The 22,255-nt window shown below is 51.6% G+C and overlaps 1 protein-coding gene across 5 annotated transcripts in view; it reads left to right on the forward strand.

Moving 5' to 3' along the window:
* Positions 1-10,389: 10,389 nt before the first annotated feature.
* Positions 10,390-22,255, forward strand: part of Cntfr (ciliary neurotrophic factor receptor) — a 52,473-nt gene continuing 40,607 nt past the window's right edge. The window contains exons 1-2 of one of the 5 annotated variants that reach the window (XM_048783478.1): positions 10,390-10,498; positions 19,235-19,346. The gene's annotated coding sequence lies outside the window, so the exon portion shown is untranslated. Of the gene's footprint in view, positions 10,499-10,744; positions 10,922-19,234; positions 19,347-22,255 lie in introns of those variants that run through there. The other 4 variants (XM_048783477.1, XM_015492412.2, XM_048783480.1 and 1 more) reach the window with 4 other exon arrangements.

A 22,255-nucleotide genomic window follows, 5' to 3' on the forward strand; every position in this document is an offset into this window, starting at 1 on the left:
CTCTGATTCTGTTTCTCTGAATCTTTTGTCCCAGTACTTGCCTCTGTCTGATGGGAAGGACAGGAAGCTGCACATCTGTCCTTTCTTGATGGGATGCTCCACCCTTGGCCTAGCTGCCCACATGTTCAATTCCTAGGCACTCTCCCCGCATAAAATCCCGTTTCAGATCTGGCTCCTGTCACATTGTTGGCACAGGATTCCCATGACAGACCCAGGCTTGCTGCCAGGACACCAGGACTTCTGTCCCGGCTTCTGCCTGCTGTGTGACCCCATCCAATATTTCTCCTTCTCTGGGTTTGTAGTCCCAGCTCTCTCTCTTCTTGAAGCTGGTGGGCACCTTAAGGCAATGATAATTTGGGAATAAGAAAGTGAGGGGAGAGTCTTAGTTGCTCACCCATTTGGCCCTCTGCCCAAGAGCTGACGTGTAGGGACTGGCAGAGGCCCAGGTGTGGGGGCGTCTGGGGCTAGTTGAGACCAATTCTGGCCCCCGGAGAAGACTCTTTGCTGAGCCACAAAGTACAGCAGCAGCCTTTCTATGGTCTATCCATGTTCCCACTTGCTAGTCTCAGCTGTCTAATTCCTCGTTTGGGGTCTTCTGTTTGCCCTCTTACCATTGGTTTGCATTTGATGAACACCTATTCTACACCATGCCCTTTCCTTTACAGGTCCACAGTGACACAGAAAGGAAATCTGGACTTTTTGTGTCCCCTCCAACCCCTCACTCTGAAGAAGGATCTCTTTGGCCAGATGCAGAACCCAGAGTCTTCAACCTCTCACAGTTTCCTATCTCTGGCAGTCTCTGTTTGGGAGTGCAAAAAGTATAAGTCATGGGTCAAGGTTGAGAGACAAAGAAAACTAGAGCTATGAAGGCAACATGCTTCCATATAGAGTTTAGGATGGGGTACGGGAGGTTCCAGAGTATTTTGAGAGTAGTAAGTCACTCTGTGTGGAGGTAGAGGGCTTCCTCTTTCAGTCCTGGGTTCTGAGCAGATTGCTTCACTTCCTGGCAGGCACCAGTCATGGGGGATTTGGCCTTTGCCCAAGTGTGCAGGCAGCCAAAGCAGTCAGGGCAAGTCCCCCTCCTCCAAGAGGCTGTTGGGCCAAGCCCCCGACTCTCCTGCCCAGCCAGAAAGGGCCACAGACATGAGTACTCTCCCCACTGACTGTGATTCACCATGTTCAGGCCCAGGCGTGATCCTGCTGCTGGGAATTCCATGTTTGAATTAAAAGTCTCCCGGGCACCCCTACCCTAGCCCACCCCAGCTGTGCGCCAGGGTATTGGAGTAGTCAAACAGGGTTTTCTGGGGATGCTGCAGATTTGCAGAGCCAGACACAGGGAGAGCAAAAGATCAGGAGAGAGATGGAAAGAGAGAGACAGTCAAACACTGAGAGGGGATGATGTAGATAGAGAGATTGGAGAAAGGCCACAGCAGAGAAGGAGACAGAGACGTGGATTGGGAACATGACAAAGCCATATAATAAAGTGGCTTTAACATCTACCAGGCTTGTGCTAAGCACTTGACTGGATTATCTCATTTAACTTAATCTTTATAGCAGTCCTAGGAAATAGGCACTATTATGATCCCATTTTACTCCTGAGGTAATTGAGGCCCATTTTACTTCTGAAGTAATCGAGACATTAAGTCACATTCCTGAAGTAACAAAACCAGAGTAGGTATTCAAACCCCTCAATCTGGCTGAAGAGCCAGGGACAGACATAGCATAGAGACACAGGTGGGGACAGATTCCCACACCAGCGCTCTTGGGGAATCTAGAAATCCTGGAATTTTCAGGCAGTTGTGCAAGGGGAGGGCCTTCCCATCAGACTGACAAAAGTGCAACTTCCAGTCCTTTCTGTCAGAGACAAGAACTGGGGAGGGAGAGAGAGGGAGAAAGGGAAAAAGATACCAAAGCAAGGAGAGAGTTGGGAAAGGAACCCAAGCTTGGAGACCTCCCTCTCCTACCACTCTAGTGTCAGCCTGTCTTGCCACTGCTGCAGATCTGGCAGCCAATAACTTCCTCTGGTGGAACCAGGTTTTAAGACCTTCCTTCCCCATGTATTTATTAAGCACCTGTTAGTTGAGAGGCACTTCTTCTCCATATCTACCTCCCTCTTCTACCTCAGTGATCTTGCTGAAACTCAAATGTGCTTGTGTTCCTTACCTACACAGTGTTCCCTTTTTACTATTGAGAAATCATTCCCATTGTCTAACTTCAACTCCCTAAATAGGTTCTGCAAAAAGGGTTTCCAGACTAGAATTTGGGACTCTTCAAAACAAGGTTAGCCCAGCATACACTGAGGTTGTCTGAGCAAAGAAGAACTCCCCAGGGCTGCCTTTGGGTACCTTCTGGTTGGAGGCCCCTTCTAGTTGGTTTGGGGAGGAGGGTCAGCAGCCCAGCTGTGGGGGCCTGGGAGAGCCAAGCTGTCAACAACAGGGAGGATCAGGGCGGGAAGAAAACCAGGAGCTATCCTGGGGGAGCCAGGGAGTTGGCGTTATGGTTTCTAATGTCTTAGCCCTGGTTTCAATTACTCCCAGTGTCCCTAGGGTTCCCTGACCACTACATACTCCTGAGCTTGAGGAAGGCTCAGAAGCCTCCTGGGAAGAAGCTCAGGGATATAAGTCTAAGGGCCTTAGGGAGCTTTTTCACTCTCTTCTGTCCTTGTGCCTGCCTGAGAGAGGCTCCCAAACCACACAGGCTCCTGGGAACAGCAGGGAGACTGGGGAAAGAATTGTCTATGCTGTGCTCATAGATCTCTATGGAGGGGTCTGTGGTATCCAGCTTCATAGCCCCAGCTTGATTTCACTGGCCCCACCCCACCACTGGCTGATAAAACCCTGGGCTCTTTCTTAACCTCACCAGGTGATTTTCAGTCTCATGAAACCCTGACTTCTGTCTCTCCTTCTACCTCTAGAGACTAGACGTCATATCTTCCCTGTCTTCTGGGAGTCTCCGCCTCTTTTAATCGTGTTTCCCAGGGTTTCAACCTTAATTCTCCCCTTCTCTTCCTCTCTTATCACATTCCTTCCCTGCTCTCTGATGTCTATCTCATCATCCTGCAGTTCCAACATAACGGTCAGTCTGAGACTTTGAGGAATATCCAAGCCTCTGCTGGGCACAGAGGCACCGAGAACTGTTGAACAGAGACTACACACCTCCAGCCAGCTAGCCCTCGCTAATTTGAGAACCTCTCTGCACTCTCCATTCTTTCCTCTGCTTCGCTATCATTCCCCGGACCCTTCAGCTGGACATGTCAAGGCTCTCCTCGCTCCCAGCTCTGTGAATGGCACCATCATCTCCCAGTTACTCATGCCAAAAACCTGGGAGTTGTCTGTGCTTTTGTACACAATGTTCCCTCTGGGCCTGGCACACAGTAGGCGCTAATAAATATCTGTTGAACTGAATTAAATTCAATTTTCTCTATTGGACTCTCCTCTGCCTCTGTCTCATTCCCTGGGACTTGGTGTCTCTGGCATTCAGTCTCCACATTTCTGAATTTTCTGTCTTCCCAGTTACCACATTTGAGTTTCTGGTGGGGGGAAGTTGGGCCTCTTTTCTTCCCTCACTCCTACCCCAGGGAATCACTGGCTGGTCAGGACTGGAGCCATGGGAAGTGAAGAAAAAGAACCTATCTTGGGGGCAGATGGCCTTGGTCTTTCTTGGAAATCCCGGCCCTGTGACCAGGGAGGCAGTTCTATAGCAGCAGGGATCAGGTCTATAGCAGTAGGGATCAAGGCACTAGAAGGGGACAATCCTTTGAGGACAGATGCCTCCACTATGAAGAAGGGGGGCGGGGTGCAGATCTGAGTGTGCTGGGGTAGAAAGGCAAAAAGGAACTATGTGCTTCTGAGCAGGGAATTAGTTTCATGCAGTGTGTGTGTGTGTGTGTGTGTGTGTGTGTGTTTTATTTGAATTGAACCCAGGAGTGCTCTACCATTGAGCTACGTTCCCAGCCCTATTCATTCATTCATTCATTTATTTTAAATTTTGAGATGGAGCCTCATTAAATTGCCCAGGCTGGCTTCAAACTTGCAATCCTCCTGCTTCAGCCTTCTGAGTAGCTGGGATTGCAGTCAAGTGCCACCACATCCAGCTTCATGTGAATTTTTTGCAAAATGAAAAATTGCATAGATTTTTAAAATCTGTAGTGTCACTGTTCTTGCTTTCAAATACACAAAATCCTCTGCTGCTGAGTTTCCCTGTCCTTCTTGTCCCTCTCCCCCATGTTCCATCTGGATCCTCTGTTCCCTCTTTGCTCACCTGCTTTTTTTTTTTTCCAAACTTAACCCAGACTCCAGGGAGGGTCCTTAGGGGAGTAAATACAGGTCTAAGTATAGAGGGGAGTCTGTTTTCTGTGTATACATGGCATGGGGGTTCCTCCAGAGTTCAAGGGAACAGATGGAGAAGATGAATTAGAGTGTCCTCTTCTCCTTCAAGGCCCTGTCTTGAAGGAGACAGCGCCATGGCTTTGTCCCAGGTCAGGCAGGAAGTCTGACCCTCCTACCCAATGCCTCAGTGATCTTGCTGAAACTCAAATGTGCTTGTGTTCCTTACCTACATTAGGCCCTTCCAAGTCTCCATGGCCTTGAGATCAAAAGTATTTTAGGATGTGATCTCTGAGCCACTTAGGCTGCCTCATCCTGCTTTCCAGGTCTCTGTTTAATTCCTCACTCCTTAGTAAATCCTTTCCTATCCTTAAAGGCTGCAACCCATTCACATAGGCTCTCTTCCCTGTGCCTTAGAGCTCGGGTTTACTTCTCACAAGCCAAGATAATCCTACTTCCTTGCTTGCATCATTCACTCATTTAACATTTATTTAAATCTATTTCAATTGTTAGGAGAACTTGTTTTATGCCAGACTCAGCACTGGGTGGCTGAAGATGGAGGCCACAGAGCTGCCCTCATGGGGTTCCCAGGCATCACACAACTAACTAGATCATTAGACGTTACACTAACCACTATAACACAAAATGTATGGCACTGAGAGAAGACAAAGAGTCTTAGTTTAAGCTTCTCTTAGGTGACAGGCTGTCACCTCTTGGCTGAGGGGGTTTGGGAATCAGAAATTGGGCTTTTGCATGAATAAACTGTATAATTTTCTAATTTTTTTTTTAGTATCCATTCTCCCTGACTAGAATATAAGCCCTGTGAGGTCAGGGAATTAAAAAAAAATGTTTTAAGGCAAAAAATAAACATCAAAGTGCATAAACTTTGTGGATTCAGGTTGAATTGCATCTGGAATTTTAGTTTAGTTTGTAGGGCTTTAAATAAATAAAATCATTCAGCATGTCTTTGTGTGTTTTTTTTCCCTTGCTCAACACTCTGTCTATGAGACTCATCCATATTGTCAAATGTAGCTATACTTGTTTTTTTTTTCCATTGCTGTGACTATATCACTATTTGGATTGTTTCCAGTTTGGAGCTATTACGGATAAAGCTACTATGAACATTTTTGATGAATATATTTGGTCATATCTTTTGGAATTGCTGGGAATGGAATTGCTGGGTCCTTGGATATACACATGTTCAGCTTATTGGATCGTGCTAAACAGTGTTCCAAAGTGGTGGTACCAACTTACACATACATAAGCAATGTATAGAATCTAGTTGCTCTACATGCTGGAGAGAGCAGGGATTTTTGTGTGGCTCACTGCTGTACTTAGATTGATGCTTATACTTAAATCAATAGTAGGTACTCAATACATATTTATTGGCTGACTTATGCATAAGAGGAGCCATTAGCATTCCTGAGATACTACTCTGGCTCTAGCACTAACTTGCTGAGTGATTCTGGGCAGGTGACTCCCCTTCTTTGGGATGCTTCCCTGTCTGAGCATAAGAGGACCAACACCAAGGGCTTTGCTTTCCAGTGCCAGCTGGGTGCTATGAAAACTAGACACCTGTTCATTCATTTACTCTGCTTATATTGCTTGAGAATGGCCCCTACTACATGCCACAGTGGTGAGAATGTGATCTGTGACATGCCACTAACAGCCTCTTTTAGGTCAGCCAAGGCCAGGGGTCATTGCCCATCTTGTCCCCAACTCATCTTCCTGGAACTCTTCCTTCCTCTGTCCAGCCCTGACCCTAGGGGGTGGGGGTCTGGACTAAGCCTGTGGATGGAAAATATGATTAATAATCAAAAAAAAACATCCAAGAGGAAGAGACCAGGAAAACAACTTGGGGAAGGCTCCTAGCCCAGGGGAGGGGGGCCATGTCCTGGGCCTCGGGACAGCTCCAGCACCCTCCCGCCGCCCTTTCTGGGAAGCTGCCACAAGAGTGGGTAATTTTAGCCAAAAATGGAAGAAAAAAGCCATCCTAATTTATTTATTTAAAAGATGACCCCCAATATAAATTATGCTTCCCCTAGAGGCTTCTCCCCTTCTCTGATACCCTCCTCCTAGTGTTCCCCCTGCTTGATCAGTTGTGGGGAGGGGTGTTGCTGGAGACATTGGACTGGAGGCAGAGGAAGAATTTCAACATGAAATGTTTTGTTCATTAACAGAGAACATAGGGGGAAATTCCCTTTCTGCTTATGGGCAGCCCAAGTGGATACTCAAAAGTTATTGTGAAAAATGGAGTTTAGGCTCCAGAGTGAGGTGGGCTATATTGGAGGAGAGTAAAAAGAGACCTTCTCTCTCCTCCTCTCAGACTTCTGACTTCCAGAAGTTTCCTGAGCCTTAAACCTTCCTTCTTCTAGGGATTTGGTTCCCCAATGCCTTAGGTTACCTTCAAAATTTCTGTCTAGCAAAATAGGAAGAATTGGGATTAGACTTGAGTTAGAACTTCCAACTGATACCAAAGAGAGGAAAGGGAGGACTAGGACCTATCTGAATACTTTAGAATTCTGATAGAATATCCTGGAATCAGTAAGCAGGTAGGCAGGGAGACTGGAGCAGTGGTGAAAACCCCTTTATAAGAGTGGATTTAGAGAGCTCTGGAGAGGAGGGAAGAGGAAATGGCTCCAGAGAACTGGGGGCAATTTCAGGTTGAATACTTAGCTTCCCCCATTGTGATTTCAGCCCTCCCCCATCTCCTACCTTTAGGGAATCTTTGCCCTTTTCTGATGCCAGAGGTTGGAAGGGTCAAGGCACACAGAGGCAGTCATCCAGGCAATAGGATTCCAGGAGGAAGACTGAAGAATGTGGGGGTTGCGAGCGGGCCCCAGGTGTTATCCTAGGATGGTGCTGGGAGCTGTTTCAGGGTAGGAGTGGGTGCATCGTCCCTGGGGGGCTGGGCTGGACCCTAAGTGGAGGGGCACTGGGCCCCCCTCCCTGAGTCGGCCCCGGGCTGTGTCGGATCGGGTTTCTCGGCGCCTGGAGCCTCCGCGAGGCCGAGCTGTTCCCGGGTCCCGGCCAAGCCGCCCCGGGCGCTGGCACTGCGTGAGGAAGCAGGGGGGGTAAGGGGGAGCGAGGGGGGGCTGTAAGGGCGTTTACGTAACTGCCTCCCGGAGCCCGCCCCGACCCGCTAAACCCCAGTATGATTGAGATCGTGTGTGACTGCGTGTGTGTTTGTGTGACACACACACTCTGTGTGTGCCTGTGCCTGTGTGTGTATAGTGTGTAAGTGTGAATCCAGGACTCAGTCCCACTCTTTTGGGACCTCTCGTTCCTAACCCAACAAGGGACTCTGTGCCATAGTGAGGTTTGAATATATATATATTTTATTCTTTGAGACTGGGTATGTGAATAGTGTGTTTGGCACTTGTAGACCTGTGTGTGAGATTGTAACTTTGGGTAACCAGGGATGTGTCCCACAGTGGAACTTTCTGGTGGTATAGTAGGTGAGAAATGTGTTCCATTTCCTGGGGGAATACTGCAAAGGCAATCGTAGATGTAGGTTATAGGCATTCCTTCCTTGGAGATAGATAAGTAGAAATGGGGAAGAGTCTTTGCTGTCCAAAGGCTTGGGATGGCCCAATTGACTGCTAGGAGTGGGAGGTGGTCCAAGTTTAAATCACCTGCCAAGGTGGAGAAGTCATGGCCATACAGCCCCCTTTCGTGGTTGGTATAAAATTCTAGCAACCCAAACTCATGTACTTCCCCCAATTTCCCAGGGCCTCACAATCTTCACAAATCTGGTATCTCCACTGCTTGTAGAGCACAGGGGTTCCAGCCTAGGGGAGAGAACTTCCTGACACTCCCTAACGGGAGAGGTGGATGTTGAAGACTGGGGAAGCAGTGAATGTGCTGAAGGGGATTGGAGAGAGGTGTCAGGGAAGTGATGTTTGGCTTAAGGATAAGGATAAGAGGATAGAGAAAGGGGCTGGCGCAAAGCTTGCGCCCGCCAGGGATACCAGCTTGAAGAAAGCTGGAGAGGAAACGCCGTGGGATCCTGAGGGCTTTGAAGCCTGGCCTACAAAGCCTAGCTTTGCTCCCAAGGTGGTAGGGAGACATGGGATGATTCAGCACCGAATCTCAGAGGTCAGTGTGCACATAAGATATCTGAGGGTGGTAGGAACGCAAACCTGCGAGTAGTCTGTACCCCCAGCTCAGGTTTGAAGTAAAATCAGGTTCTGAGCCTTGACAGCGGCAAGGAGAGGGCGCAGCACCCTGGAAGTTCTGTAGGGTGAGTACGCAGAGGCCTCAGCGCCTAGAGAAAGCCACAGCCTGAGGGAAACATACATCCAGCACTTCCCGCCAGGTGTCGCTGCGGCCCAGGGGAAGTAAGCTTGGCCGCTGGGTCCCTCGCCAGATGCTGACGACCGACAGACCCCAGGACACCGTCGGACTTGCGCCTGTCCTCATTCTGCATCCTCCCACACAACCATACGTCGGGTTTCTGTACTCTGGTCGTCCGGTGGGAACCGTGCCCTGCACTGGGGACTGCGGCACGGACGATGGCAGCCTCCGCGTCCCTAGATGGCAAGGGAACGTTGGCCCAGGGCGGAATTCCTGACTGCTCCCAACCAGCAGAAAGAAGCAGCATCTGGAAGTCAAGTCAGTCCACCACGACCCGCAGATCTTGACGACGCGGGTCCGTCCTTTCCGTACCCGGTGTAGATACCCAGGCCCATCGGCCCCTAACCTCGCTTCAGCGCAAGGCGAGGGGCAATTCCTTACTGTCCGCGCTTCTTACCTGCGCCCACCATCTTAAAAAGGTTCACTGCTTGGGGTTTTGAAGGGTAGTGGGCCCAGAAAAGCCAATTAGAGAACATCTACTGTGGGTGAGTTTGCGTTGGACCTCAGCTAGACGCAGTTATTTCGCTGTGTGCCCTTAATCCCTAGATAGCCCTTTCTGAGCTTCAGCCCTGATTGACCCCTGACGGTTGTACCAAGGGGATTCTGCGGTCATGGAAGTGAAAGTGAAAAGCCCTGGCAGTGGCGGGAAGGTTTTCCTCTGCAATGGGAGTCCCTGAGGCATTTGTTGGGAAAGGGCCCGGGCGTTGTAGGCAGCCTGCTGGGGAAGGGTGTGAGGAAACAGCGAGAAATTTCCCTCCCTTCACCCTCAGCCACGGAGCAGTTCCCTGAAGGGGCAAGGCTGGGGATTATGGGTCAAAGGCCAGGTGGAATATCCGAGGGGTGGAAGTGGGTGGACCTCTTGTTCTCTTTTTGGCATCCCACTCTCTACTGCTCTCTTGCGTGGCCTCAGAAGTTGATCAGGTTGTCTATCCTTAATCTCCCATGTTGCAGCCAGACAGGAGGCCCGGGGGCGAGTGAAGTGAGCTCACTGGCCCCTCAGAGGCCCGTGCTGCAAAAGGAAGGATCAAAGGGTGAGCCTCCAGCGCCAAGCTAGTGGAGAGTTGCCCCACGTGCTGGAATTGCCCCACCAGGCATTAAGGGCGCAGCCTCCCTATTCCCTTCATCCTATGGAGGCTTCTTCCCAGGCCAGGTGTCCCTGGGGATAGAGAAAGAAGAAGGTAGTGGTGGTGGTGTCATCAGAGACATGGAGAGAAAGGAGGACCTGGGCTCCCAGTTTGGTTCATCCCGTGTTACGGAAACGCAAAGCCCGCTTTCCCTGGAGCCAGGGTTTTGTCTGTATGTGACTAGGAGTGGGGTCGTTGCTGGTGGCAGTAGGAATCAGGGAGGAGGGGAGCCGGATGGTTTCTTTTACTCAAAGTGGGGGCTGGGGGCTCGGTCTTGCGCTCCTCTCACGATGATTCTGGAGGGAGGACCCCAGAGTTGGCCCCCGGGTTTGTCAAGGTGTCAGTGCGAGACACTCAGGGCCTGAACATAGGAGAGTGTGCGCAGAAGAGACCTGGCCAAGACTGAGTGAGAGAGTGAGTGTGAATGAGCGATCCCTGGGGGTGGGTGCGCGCCCAGTCGCCCTTAGGGGAGCGGGCGGAGTGGGTGTGCGTGTATGTGTGCGCGCGCGCTTGTGAGACCCGCGGCCCGGGCTGCGCGTGAAGCACAGGGGCCACAGCCGTCTGGAGGGCGCGCCCGAGAAAGGGCGAGAGTGAGGGTGCCACGCGTGCCAGGGCGGGCGAGCGTGCCAGCGGGGAAGAAGGCGCGTGCCTGCACGGGGCTAATGGGAGTGGGGGCTCACAGGCCTGAGCAGAGTAAGCGTGCCCCGCGAACGGGCCGCGCGTGCCAAGCACGGGAGCGTGCTAAAGCGGGGACGCGCGGGGGCCGTGGCGGGGAGGGGGTCGTGGCGCGCGGCCGCGGAGGCGCGGGGGAGACAAGGCGAGAGGGGGGAGGGGAGCGAGGGCGCGCGCGGCCGAGCGGGCGCCCGCGGTCACATGGGCGAAGGAAGGAGGGAGGGAGAGCGCGAGGGAGGGAGGAGGATGGGGGGGTTAAAGCCGCGGAGCGCGGAGGAGCCGGTGCAGAGCGGGCGGCGGCGGCGGCAGCGGAGGCGGCGGCTCCAGCCGGCGCGGCGCGGGGTTCGGCGGTGGGATCCAGCAGCGGTGCTAGCTTTGCGCTCCTTGCCTTGCTCCCTGCCTGGGCGGTCGAGGCGCGGCGCGAGCCCGGTGGCCCACGGCGCGGTGAGTACCCCGCGGCGGTCAGCGCGAAGCTGAACCCTCGAACCCTCAGGCGGGAAGACCAGCGGACCAGTGGCCCGGGTGCGCGCGGGAAGAGTGAGGGGACACGCGTGGGCCCGCTGCAGGGGGAGGCAGGAAAGTTCACGAGAAACTTTGCCCGCAAACTCGAGGGCGGGGGCGCAGGAGAAGCGGCCCCCAAGTCCGGGCGCGCCAAGGGTTGGGCGTGGTGGTCTTGAGGCTGGACAGTCGACTGGAGCGAGATGGTCAGGGCGGTTTTTCCTAGTGTCCCTGTTCTTCCTACCCCTCAGTCTCACGCTCTGGGTCTGGGAAAATTCCAGGGTTTGGGGGTGGGGGCAGCAGTGGCCCCCGCACACCCAAAGGCGGCTACTTTCTCGGGCAAAACCCTGGACTTCAAAGCGCCTGAGTGTGTGAACGGACGGCTGCGCGTCTGCCAGTGCTTGTGTGTCCCTGTGAATACGCGTGTGCGTGTGTGTATGTGTGTGTGTGTGAAAGAGAGGGGGGGCATAGAGAGAGGGACTGCCTGTGGTTTTCTCCTGAGTCCGCCTGGATGTATCTACGTGCTGTGAGACTACCCCAGTGTGTCTCTTTGTAAGTCCTCTGGTTTGTGTGAGTCCGCCAGTGATGTGTCCCCAAGTGCCTCTTTGTGAGTCTGCCCGTGTGCCTCCTCCTGTGCGGCTCTATGTGAGCCTACCCGGGTGTCCCTATGTTGCTCAGAGTAGCATATCTCCCCGTGCGTGGGGGGCTGGGCCGCGGGGAGGTCACCAGACGGACAGCTCTCCTTCTCAGCTCCTCTCCTCTGCTCTCCTCTCGGCTTCGCTCCTCTCCCGAACCTCTGCTCCAGCGTCTAGCTCCTTCAGCTTGTTCGCTCGCTCTCTGGACCCCTCCCCCCTCCAGTAGCTTCAGGCGGGCAGGACTATTTCACGCCTTGTTGAAAATTCAGGATTTTCTTTCTCTTTCCGTCTAGTCTCTCTCTTTGAGAATTGTCTGTATGGCTGGCAGCTTGTCTGCAACACTGGGTGTGTGTCTGCATGCGGCTGTAGGAGTGTGTCTGTAACACTAGTTGTTTTGCCTTTGATACAGGATATATTTGTATCTGTGTTACTGGGGGTGTTTGTGTGGCTAATCGCTAAGATGGTGGGAGTCTGAAATGCTGGGTATGTTTGTGCATCCGTAATTGCTGTACATTCAGGGGTTCCGAAACACTGGGTGTGATGGCATGCTGTTGCATGCGTTGGGATGGGGCTTGAACAATTAAATATTCCTAGGGATGTAGGGCTGGCCAGGACTTGGGTGGAGGGCACTGTACCTCTCAAACTATGCCTCTGCCTCCAGTCTCACGACCCTTCACAAATCCGGTCTGTTCCTGGGGCTCTGGGCAGGATTGGTGAGATGGAGCTAAAGGTTCATTCTCTGATACTGATACTCCAAGTGGGACCCTGAGCCTACACAAACACTAGAAGTTTCAAGTTCACACTTGAAACCTTCTGGCTCTGGAACTCACACTCAGATTCACACTGGGAAATAAACTCATTCTGGGTCTTGGGTTTTACATTCACACTCATGTGGCCTCACATTCAGAATTACATCAGGACATTGAGACTCACACTCAGATTCACACTTATATTCTGGGGCTCATATCCAGATACATACTTTAGTCCTAGGGTTTACACTCCTTGGTCCTCTGTTCTCATACTTGGACTCACAGTGGGACTGTATGCTTACACTTACCCAGACATTTCTATTCTTTAGCTCATAGATTTACATTGAAACCTAGAGCTAATGCTTAGAAGCTTACTGGGGTTCTAGGGCTCACACTCAGACTCACACTAAAACTTGGAAGCTTCTTTAAATTCACACTTAAATGCTGGAACTCAGAGTCACACTGAGACTAGGGCTCACACTCAGACTCACATAGGGAACCTAGGGCTCACATTTGAATTCAAGGACTAATATAGGACACTGCATTTCCTAGTCAGAGTCACAGTTTCATCTTGGCATTCACCCTCATATCTCCATGCTAGGATTCAGATTGAGACTCTGTAGGGACCCTATACCTCACACAGGTTCATATTAGGACCTTTGGGTTCACACTTAGATTCACATGGGAAGGCTGGGGGTCAGACTCTCATGGGTAACCTGTAGCTCACACTTAGACTCATACCAGGATCTGGGTGACTCCCTCAGACTCATATGAGATCCTGTGACTCACATTCAAATTCCCATTAGGATCCTGGAGCTCACGCTAGAACTCTTTTTTTTTTTTTTTTTTGGTGCTGGGGATTGAACCCAGGGCCTTGTGCACCCGAGGCAAGCACTCTACCAACTGAGCTATATCCCCAGCCCCCTACGCTAGAACTCTTAATGTGTACACTCAAGATTCTCACTTCCATCCTGGAATCACTTAAGCTTATCCTGGGCTCCTGATGTTCACAGTCAGTCAGTCTCACATTGGCATGGAGGAGCTCACGCTCAGTCTCAAAAAGGAAGTGTAGTACTCATTTGGACTCATATGGGACACTTAGCTCATACTTGAAAGGCTCTTAAGACTAAGGGCTCAGACTTACACTGACTTGTTTGGGAATCCTGGGACTCAAAGTTAGTACATTTCAATCCTGAAATTCACATTCTGACTCACTGGAGCTTATAGTCGGACATACCTAGAACTTGGGTTCACACTCAAACTCGTACTTCCATTTGGGAGTTCACATTCAGACTGACATTAAACCCTGGCACTTACACTAAACTCCACTTCTGCTCAGGAGCTCACATTCAGACCCACACTAAGATTGTGGTGTTCACAATCCCAGTGGAGCTTAGGACTCAATAAAGCGTGCCCATGCTTTCTTTCCGTTTGTGGTGGTATTGGGACAATTGAGGTGAACAAAAGAGTCTGCTCCAAGACCAATCTCCTCCAAAGATGGGGAGGAGATGGGATGTATATTTGATTACCTCCCTTACTTGGGTTGTGGGCCGATGGAGGGGGTAATAATGGGAAACAGATCCAGTTGAACCTCCCTGCCTTGCCTTCTACAAGGAGACTAGGTTCTTGGCAGAAACTCCAAGTGGTTTGGTGGTTCAGAGGTAACATGAACCCTTAGAGCCCTCCACGTGCCATGCACATACCCCTTCTGTGGTAGAAAGAGCTAGGTGTGGGGAAATCAGATTCATGTCCTCTTAAGACATCTTCCCCACCCCATCCCGGTCATCCATGGGATGGGAGGGGTGTGAAGATTGACTGGGTGAGTTTGCCTCTGGCTCCAGGGACTGTTCCAGGGTGCTGAATTTGTGATTCTAAAAGACCTGGTAGCCCCAAAACCTGTGATGAGAAGAAAGCTGGAGGAGGAGACTGGAATGGAATGCACCTTTTCTTCCTTCTCTTCTCTGCCCAGGCTGGAGAGGAGTAGGGCCATATTATGCTATGTCTCACAGTGTTTTTTGGAATGTCTGTTGAGTTGTTATGCTGGCTCCAGGACTTGCCCGTAGATCCCTACTCTACTCCTCAGAAAAGCAGTAACCCTGGGGAGTAGGGGCTAGGCTGCAACAAGCCCTGGAACTTCACCTATCTTAGAGATATAACCCTGGACTCCACTTGCCCTCCAGCTATGGAGACCAGTAGGTGGGGCCAACTGAGGCAGACTATCCTCTCATGGGGGCTCACACTATAGAGTGCTGGCCTGCAGCCCCCACCCCCACCCCAGGCTGAAATGGCTGAGCTTTAACTGCTCCATGTCCCTGAAGGGGACACATGCTCTCCAGTTCCCCTATGGGGGTGGGGGGGCTTGGAGGCAAGGCGTCCTGCTCTCTGCCCCCCCATGGCGAGTTGAAGTGTAAATGAATCGGAAACATATGGAGTGGATTTTCTTTGAAATGCAGATGGGTTGGGGGGGGACCATGTGTTCCTGGTTGGGGGGGGGGGTCCCAGAGAGTAAGAAGGCTGAGAAGGGAGAGCTGACCCCTCCTCCAAGCCCACCATGGGGTGGGGAGTGGGGAGAACTCAGCTGTGTAAACTCCTATGGCCCTGGGTGACCACACCCACAAGGGCTTCAGCTTCCTGTGGGGAGGGGCTGGGGAGGCAAGTGGTCCCTGTGGGTAGAGAGCCTGCGGTCATCATTCCCCTTTACTCTGCAGAGGGCAAAGGAAGCCCCCAAAGCAGAGCTGTGCTGGATTGGGGGGTCACCAAACCAGGAGCTCAGGGGCCAAGGGGTGGAAAGAGGAGCTAGAATAGATGTGGGGAAGGACAGACCTTGCTCCCAGAAGCCTAGTGCTACAGTAGGACAACCTGAAGGTAGACCATGGTGGTGACTTCTGGTCCGTGTAAGGGCCTGTCTGGAGTTTAGGAATAAATTGAAGAGTCCTCAATACTGCAAGAGGACAGATTTCTGCAGACCCACGGCAGTCAGTGTGCCCCACCATACTCTACCTATTCTTTCCCAGCCCAACACTCCACAGTGTAGCATAGTAGTTACCTGTGAGTTTGGTGGGACCCAGGTACTGGGTCTGCCTTGTTCACCACTGTACCCTGCACCTGAAACAGACCTGGTATGCAGTAGCAGGGCAGAGTTAAGTGAGCAATGTCCATCTTTTCCTCTTCCATCAGACCCTGTTCTCCTTGTGGCCAGGACTGTCACTGGCTGCCTGCACAGTGCTTGGCAGGGAGTAGGTTCTCCATAAAGGTGGAGAAATGAACACAAATTGAGACCCAGGGGGTCTGGGGTTTGTGACTTGAGACCCAAGACACCCTGTTGTACACCCCTTTGGGGCTCAAAGGAATCCTGACTGGTTTGCAGGCTAGACTATAGGAAGAACTTCCCTTCACTCAGGGAAGGAATACAAAGGCTTGGTAAGGGAAAGTGGGCAAGGCAATAACCCTGATTCTGTAGCAGAAGTTGGAGGTCACTCTGCCCTCTCCCCAGCTTCACAGGATGGTGGGAAAATCTTTATTCTCCTGAGGTTGTGAGTGTGACTCTCACTCTCTTTAGGTCTGGGTTTCTTGGAGTGTAGCCGAGGGAATGGATCGCATCTCTGGACCTCCAGGGCCGAGTCCTGAGGCTGTGTAGCTGCAGCGGGCAGCATGGATTTTCCACATTGGTTATTAATGTTTGAGAACACAGGGTTCATATCCTGAAAATACTTGGTCCTGCCCGAGCAGAAGAGTTGCTGGTGTGGGCCAGCGTAGTAGTGGCTGCGTCTTGGTGGGACAGAGGCAGAGAGAGGCTCAAGCACTCACTCAGAGCCAGAGGCTGAGAATGTGAGGATGGGGAAGCCGAGACAAGCACAGGTGGGAGATGCACAGGAGACAGAGCCTTTGTTTTATACAGAGCAAAGATTTATAAGATCAGCAGTGCCAGTGAGTGAAATTATGGCAACATTCAGGGTTATCCATTGTTTTATATGGCAGAGAATTTCCTTCTTAGAGAATCTAGAGATATAGCCAATACCAGACATAAAAATCAAGTAGTCAGTAAGAACCCTTTCAAGTCTAGCCTCAGGATGTTCTAAATAAGTGTGTGGCAAAGAAAACAAACTCTATCCCAAGTGCCCTTTCCTAAGCCACTACCCCATGCCTACCTCCTCAGAGCCCTTCCTGCGAGCCTAAGTTCCAATGAGGGTCTTCAGACCCCTTTTGTATATCTCTACCTCACTTTTGACTCCCAGGCCTTTGTATAGTCCGTTGCCCCAGGAGAAGGGACTACACAGTGGTCCCTAAAAGGCAAGAGGAGCCCAGAGTCTGGGAGCTGATGCCATGTGACCTTGGCTCATGAGCTGACCTTTCTGGGCCCCTCCGTGAAATCTCAACGTGGGGTGGGGGTTGGGGGCTGGGCCCTGGCCCAGGCCTGGAAAGAGGGCGGTTTTGGAACACATCCAGGCCCCTGACGTCAATGACTCTCCAAATAATGGAATCAATATTGGGGGGGGGGGGCAAGCGTGAACCAGGCCCCAGCGATTAGAAACAGATCAGCACAAACCCGCAGCTGATTCTGATAGAGCTGCCTTGGAGCTCTAGGGTGGGAGGCCTGGAAGGAGGTGGACCTGGGAGGGGGGCTCAGGAATGGGGAGGTGGAGCCACTGGGTGTCCAGAGCTGGAGGGTACATAAGTGGGCGGAGATAGTAGCTGTCTGGGGTTGGAGGGATGGGGTGAGGGTCCCTTCCTGTGCCCAGCTCAGAGGATTCCAAGGCTAGTTGGTTTGTGGATGGAGACTTCCTTCAGCCAGTGAATGATAAGGAGTAGGCAATGGGAGTTCATCTCCCTGCATCTCAGACCCGGCCCCCTAGGCCATATTAGAGGTCACAGGTTATGTACAGGTAGTGGGAGAGGGTTCTTAATGAGACCTACATGAGATAACTTTTTGCTTGGAGCCAAAGGGCATTAATCTAAGATGGAGAGATGGGTATTCCCCCAGATGGGGAGTCTGGTCTCTTCTGTAGGCTCAGGTTCTCTCAGCCTACTAGAAAGCAGCAGGTGAGGATGGAGTGGGCCATGGGGTCTGCGGGGGGCTGGCCTGGCAGCAGCTGACAAAAAACAGGAAGAAGGGCTAGGGGAGCGGCTGTAATTACGGGGCATTTATTATTAATCAGATGAAATTGCTGGAAGCAGCTGGTGTAATGTGGGTAGTGATAAGACTCTGCATGCTTCTCCCAACATGCACACACATACCTGCCACACACAGCTGGAGCTTTGCTTGCTTTTACAGTTTTTTTCTCGTGAAGGTCAGATGGGTCTATAGGTGTTTCTCTGCGGATCAGTGCACTATGTTCTCATTGCAGCCTGTACCTTCTTCTATTCTGTTGTTTCCAACTGTCTGTCGTTGTTTGGCTTTGTCTCTGTCTTCCTTTCTGCATCCCTCATGTTAAGCCTGTGTCTTGTGTCTATCATCAGTCAGCCTGTCTCTAACATCTTGTTTGAGTTTCTGGTTCTCTCTTCCTGGTCAGTGGAGTCTGCATCTGTGTGCTGGATTAGATGACATGGAGTCCCTTTCTCGTGGTTATGTGTTTAGGCACCTAATCATACCTTTGACAGATACATCTGGGACCTTTTGGACTCTGAGGATTGTCTGGAATCTTGTAGAAGGTAAGGGGTCTGTTGAGTGGCTAGAATCCATAGAAAAACATCAGTGACTTTCAAGATACCCGAGTTCATCATCAGCCCCCTTACAAGCTACCGTAGTGTGACTTCAGGCTAGCTGCTTTTGTTCTCTGAACCTGTTTCCTCATCTGAAAAACGGAAACAAGGCTTACCTCCAAAGTTTGTTTTAATGATTCAGTACAAAACTGTAAGTTAGGTCTTATCATAATGCCTGGCTAATCAAGGACCTGCTCAGTTGGATGTAGCTCAGTTGGTAGAGCACTTGCCCAAATGTGAGGCCCTGGGTTTAGTCCCTAGTACTGCCAAAAATAAATAACAAAATTTCTACCCATTTTTGTTGTTATTGTGTGTGGGGTATGAGGGACTGAACCCAGGGGCGTTCTAACAATGAGCTGTATCCCCATCCCTTTTTATTTTGAGACAGAGTCTTACTGAGTGGTCCAGGCTGACCTGGAATTTGTGATCCTCCTGCCTCAGCCACCTGAGTAACTGGCATTACAAGTGTGTGCCACCATGCCTAGCTTTTACCTGTTGTTATTATTATTGGGGAAGGCACTGTTTAAGTGGGTGAGAGAGCTCCAGAGGCAAATTGGTGTAACAGAAAGGCTTTGGAGTTAGATCTGGACTCAAATCTAGGCTATAGAACTGATCAACTCTGTGGTCTTGGGCAATTACTTAACCTCTCTGTTTTCTTAGCCGTCAAATGGGAAGAATAATAGAACTTACCTTGTGGAGAAGTCATGAGGACTTAAATGAGATGATGTAAATAAAGTGCCTAATATAGTTCCTGGCACATAACAGATGTTCAATAAACTAGTGGTGATAAAGAAGAGGTTGTTATGACAGTGGGTGTTGATGCTATAACGGTGACCTTTGTCTGTGTGAGTGTGCATGTGAGAATGTGTGTGATGTGGAGACTGTGTCTGCAAACTATGTGGGGATTCTGGATTTTCTGGGGATGTGTATCTGCGAGTAGCATCAGGCCACTGTCTTCTGACCTCCCTTGGTTCCTGTGGTTCAGAACTGAATTCAGCAAGTGGTGCTGATGTGAGTCCATACTACCCTAACTTTTCCTTTTTCAGACATTTGTCTGCTGCTCACCTTGGTCTCCCCTTCTCACAGTGTGGTTGTGAGTATGGAATGAGCTCTTGAGTTGAACTAAGACCTGTGACTCCTCTGTGACCTCTGATTTGTGCCCTTTGCCCTTCTAGAATCCAGACTTGTCACATCATCCCACCCCCTTGGTTTTGGAAGTCCTGGGAAGAGTGGTCTGGAGGAAGAAAAGGACATTGATGTGCTTGGAGTGTGGCTGGTGGTGAAGAGGTAGGTGCCGGGGGCCCAGGCAGGGCAGATCCATCTCAGGGCATCACCAGGTGCATTGAGGGTGTAGGTCTAGAGGACAGGGGTGAAGGACCTGAGACCCTTTTCTTCTGTTCCCCTATCCTTCTGCCTCCTGAAGTTTGGGGATCATCCTGTCTTGGGGCTTTTCTTGCCCCCATGATAGGCCCAGAGAAGGGAAGAGATTTATCCATGGTCACACAGGCAAGAGCAAAACCAGGTCAGGAAATTGAGTTGTACACTGAGAGGGGTTGAATCCCAGATGTGGGAATATGTTTCTGTTTCAGTGTCTTCAGTTTCCCTCTCTGCCCCAAAACATCTCTCTGGCTTGATTAGGGAGCAGCTGGGCTTGGAGGAGATAGAATGGCAGGTCGGAAGGTCCAGAATCTTTTGGGGCCAGCTGTGGGGCTGAGTCTGACTCTCCCTGCCTCTCATTCAGTTTAGGCAAGGCCCCTGGATTGGCAGCCCCGGGGTGGGGGCATCCAAGGAATTGAGGCAGTGGAGCGGAACGGAAGGGCCTATTGTCCAAAACCCGCCAGAGGCCCACAAAGGCCGGCTGGGCTTTTCATCTCAGCTCCCAAACAGACTGGCCATTTTCCCGGCCTGGGGGTGGGGGGCTGTAACCCTTCAGAACTAAGAGTGGGGTGTTATTGAGAGTGGAGTGGGGTACCCCAGGCTGACACATGGCCTTAAAAGGAACTTAGATGGAACCAGGGCCCATGAGAAGAGGGAAGAGGAGATTCCTCTACAGGGGCATAGAGTTAATCTTTCCACCCAGTAACTCAAGGACATGGGGTGAATTATGGACTAGGAAATGGATTTACAGAATGATAGATAATATTTTCGGGGGGCACACCTGGTAGGAGTTTGATGGCTTATTTATTAGGAAAGTGGGCTACTGAGCCTAGAGTGCATGTGATCCTCCCCTAAATTGGGACTACCTTAAGGAGACAGGAAAAGGGGCTCGAGAAGAGAGGGCTAGTGCTCAGGGGAGAGAATATGCTCTCTGCAGCAAGAGGGACTGAGGCCAGACAGCAGGAAGGACTTCCTGCCAGTGAACAGTAGCTCAGATGCCCTGACCCTGTCCCTGGGGATCTTAGAGGATCGTGGAGAGCAGGGGAGCTGGAGACACCCCAGGGGCTCAGGCTGAGGCAGCTTCTGTGGGGGCCGAGGAAGAGGCCCGGGAGGGAGGACTTGGCAGTTCTAGCCACCCTCCTCCAGCAGCACCTCCAGCATCACTTTAAAAACAGCTTTTTAATTTAACAAAGTGGATGAAAAACTGTTTTTGGAAATAAAAGATATCTGCTGTCTCCCAGGCTAGCACTTAGCCCTTGCAGAGAGAGCTTCTCTCTGGATTTCTTCCTGCTGCTGGTGCCTCCTTTCTTCTCTCCTTCTCTCTTTCTGTGTTTGTTTCTGCTGTACAGCCCTCCACCTTCCCTTTGGCCTCCCATCATCTCTTTCTCCATCTCAGCCTCCATAAGAGTCTCACCCTTAGTCTCTCTTCTCAGTTCTGTGCATCTCCTCTGTCTCTCCTCTCCCAGTCTCTCTCTTGTACGGCATCTCTCTCCCCTGGTCGTCTCTGTCTCCCAGCCTGTCTCAATCTCTGTCTCTCTCCACCCCCTCCTTCTCCCCCCCCAACCCCAGCTCTAAATGGGTCTATTTAAAACGCCCGATGCTGCCAAGTCAGAAAAGCGTCTCCTGATAAAGCGCATTAGGCGGAGGGAGGGAGGAGGGAGGAGGGAGTGGCGGGCGGATGGATTGATCCAAGCCCGTAACCCCATTAATCAGGCAGTGTGGATCCCCCTCCCTCCCCCAGCTTCAGCCCCTTCTGAGCTAAAAGCCCCTTAAATATTTATCACCCCTCCCCCATGGGGGCAAGGGGAGGGGTATGCGGCCCATAGTGTGAGCATCCCCAGCTGCCTGTGCCCCCCACCCTGTATATGTGCACGTGTGTGTGAATGCACATGTGTGAGTGTATGTATACATGTACGGGTGTGTATGCTGACAGGCCCAGGGCCCAGCTGCTGACTCGCCCCCAACCATTCCTTGGGCAGCTCCTGCAGACCTTAGGAATCTGGCCCTGCTCCTATCTCTCCTGAATGGGGGCTTGAGCTTAAACAAGCAAGAATAGGGAGATCCTGAGTTAATTGGGGGGGGGTGGTCTTCATCTCTTCCCAGGTACAGAAAATAACTGGAGGACTTGGTGGAATGTGCACTATCATTCTCAGAGGGCAAGAGGGTGAGCTGGGGTTCCATTCCCAGATTCCACTAAACTCCCAGTGCAGGAAGTAACTTGTATGGGGCCCCATCTTCTTAAAGTGCACAAAGGTATCTTGAAAGGCTGACTGAAGTTCCCCCTTTCTCCTCAGAGGGCAGAAATATGACCTGCGGGTACGGTGGGAGCTTTCCATACCCTAAAAAAAATGTGGGAAGGTGACCTGGGCCCAGGGCAGGGTGTCTCCATCACTCCCAAGAAGATACGAAGGAGGCCGAGGGCCAGGACTGGCTTCTGCATCTCGCTGCTTGCTTGCTGATACCCCAGGCAGCAGAGGTCAGCCCTGAGACGGGCAGGCTGGGTTGGCCGGAGACACATCGTCCTGGGCGGGGGCAAGGAAGGCCCGGCCAAACCTGGGTGTGAGGAGGAGCCCGGGCGGGAGCCGAGGGTCCCTTCCCCTCCCCTCCCCCAGCATCAAGTGCCACATCTCCTCCTGACTCAGACAATTAGATTCAAAGGATGACCTCACTGCATGCCGTCCCTCACTCGCTCCCTCCGCTAGCTCGCTCGCTCGCTCGCGGCGCGCTCCTTCTTCCCCTCCTCCCGGCCCGCTCGCTCGCGGCTCGCCCGCGTAGCTCCCGGCCTGGCCGGTTGGCCCCTCGTCTGCCTGCCGGCCCGC

This window comes from Marmota marmota, unplaced genomic scaffold (genome assembly GCF_001458135.2).
Source record: "Marmota marmota marmota unplaced genomic scaffold, marMar, whole genome shotgun sequence".
Lineage (NCBI taxonomy): Eukaryota > Metazoa > Chordata > Mammalia > Rodentia > Sciuridae > Marmota > Marmota marmota.